The 2,374-nt window shown below is 40.6% G+C and overlaps 1 pseudogene; it reads left to right on the top strand.

The window, feature by feature from the left end:
- Positions 1-1,434: 1,434 nt before the first annotated feature.
- LOC120247601 lies at positions 1,435-1,529 on the top strand (annotated as a pseudogene).
- Positions 1,530-2,374: the final 845 nt, after the last annotated feature.

Here is a 2,374-nt window from a genome sequence, read left to right as displayed (position 1 = left end):
AATAAATTCTCAGTTTCTACATGTGGGTGCATATCACACAGATAATCTTGTTGCTTTTCATACTGTATGCTGTCCTAGGGTCCATTAATAATTTAGGCATTTGGGGCGCCTGAGTGGCTCAGTCGGTTAAGCGTCCGACTTTCGCTTAGGTCATGATCTCGCGGTTCATGGGTTCGAGGCCCGAGTCGGGCTCTGTCCTGACTGCCAGCTCAGAGCCTGGAACCTATTTCAGAGTCTGTGTCTCCCTCTCTCTCTGACCCTCCCCTGCTCATGCTGTTTCTCTCTCTCTTTCCTAGAAATAAATAAAAAATATTTTTAAAAAAATAATTTAGGCATTTAATGTATTTATCAGCTCTTGTGTGTGTATGTGCGTGTATGTGTACATATACACATTCTATGTGCTAGTGTCAAAACTGTCTTCTATATTAATGGAAAGCAAGCAATCTCTTGGGTGTTTCTCCACCATGAAATTAACTTTACATCTTATCCATCAAATGAGTGGGAAGTGATAACTGGTCCGTGTTCTTTACAGAGAACTAAGTGCTAGTATACGCCAGAAAAGGAATTATACTAAGCATTTCACATTGCATATTTTCTGAAATTGCTCCCCTCCTTTTTTTTTCCTAAGGAAAACCTTTATTACTCTAGGGCCACATAGATTGTTGGCTCCCGAGTTTCAACTTATTCTATTTAGGTTGCCTTTCTTTTGGTTCCTCCCTGGAATATTTATCATGCTTGTCATCGAGAACTGCTTCCGAGCACCTTGCAGTGCCAAGAGTGGTACCAGGTGTGTGTGCTTGGCAGTCCTCACCTCCACTGCTGTCCACAGGCTCCAACTTGGATTTAACCATGGTCATCATTCACACCCTCGTGGCAGCAGCATCTCAGGGTGCTACCAGCATGATGACAAGCAGCAAGAATGAGCACCAGGGCAGCAGCTGTTGTGGGAAAGTTGTGTGTCTGCACCTGGCTCATGCTTGCCTTGCTGCTCCTGACACCTCTCTCCACCCACCTTCCTCGTTTGAAAAGCTTTTGTGTTTCATCGATGCCATGAGAGAATTACCAGAATGATAGAATCTTAGGGAAAGAGATCTCAAAAACATCTAGTTCAATCCACTCATTTTAAAGAGAAGGAAATGGAGCCCTGACGGGTTAAGTTCCTTGGCCAAGCTCATGCAGGTGGTTATTGGCAAAGCAATGACTAGAGTCCAGAAATTGAGCCCATTTTCCAATGCTCTTTCTACCATACCAGTGGCTTTCCACCATTTGTTAGCATAATCCACAGTATGAAATAAATTCTATATCATGACCCACAATATCTACAAATATATGCAACCAACACAAAAGTCTCACGAAACAATACCGAACTTTACTACATGTGATACATTTTGGTGTTTCCTATCATGGTATAGTCATTTAAAAATATTCTGAAGATTGCTTGGCAGCATGTATACTAAAACTGGAACAATACAGACAAGATTAACATGATCCCTGCACAAGGATAACATGCAAATTTTTCCCATATCTTTTGTACATTTACCAAATGTTCCTTTTCTTTCCAGGGATAATATTTATAGGTATACCATCAAATGATTCACATTTTTTCTAATTACATACATCCACTGAATATCTAGGAAGGTGGAGGTTGAAGTAGATACAGAAAGGGGTCTCTTTCAGCTCTAACCTGTCATGTGCCTGGTTTGGAGTGATCTTATTGTATGATTTGCCCTTAATTCTGAAAGGCAGAATGATCTAGGGTAGAGAACACCGGGTTTAACCTTGGGCCCACCACCTTCCAAGTGTATGAGTTTAGGTGAATTTTCTCTGTGTTCCATTTCTCATCTGTAAGACGGAGCTGCTGCTAATTGACAGAGTTCTGAGAAGTAAACAAAATAATGCAAATGAATGCAATAAAAAGCTCTATACACAAGACTTGTTGGAACAGCATTGGTCTTAAATTCTCACATTTCCAAAAAATATGGTGTCTCAAGATGTTTCTGGATTCTCATCAAAACACCTGCATAATGTATTATGAATACATTTTGTAACATAAAAGAAAAACTCTACCCTGGAACTGACCCATTTTTAAATGCATTTGCAGGTGTTTGGAGAGGGGTTGACCCTAAATCTTGAAGATATTCATCCTCAGAAAAGTAGAATTCATTGAGACCAAAGATGACTCCACATTCTTGAAAGGGAAAGGTGATGAGTCACAAGCTGAAAAATGTCTTCAAGAAAGGTTGCTACTAGTGAGGACAAAGAGGGAGAATTGAATGAGCATATGGCAAATGTTCAGATACAACAGCCATGCGACAGGCTGGCGGGACAAGTGAGGTAGAGCGAATGAAAAGAAAGTATTGCAGATATAACTCAG

Source organism: Hyaena hyaena, unplaced genomic scaffold (assembly GCF_003009895.1).
Source record: "Hyaena hyaena isolate Hyena2069 unplaced genomic scaffold, ASM300989v1 scaffold_532, whole genome shotgun sequence".
NCBI classification, from domain to species: domain Eukaryota; kingdom Metazoa; phylum Chordata; class Mammalia; order Carnivora; family Hyaenidae; genus Hyaena; species Hyaena hyaena.
This window is presented reverse-complemented; position numbering and strand designations above follow the sequence as displayed.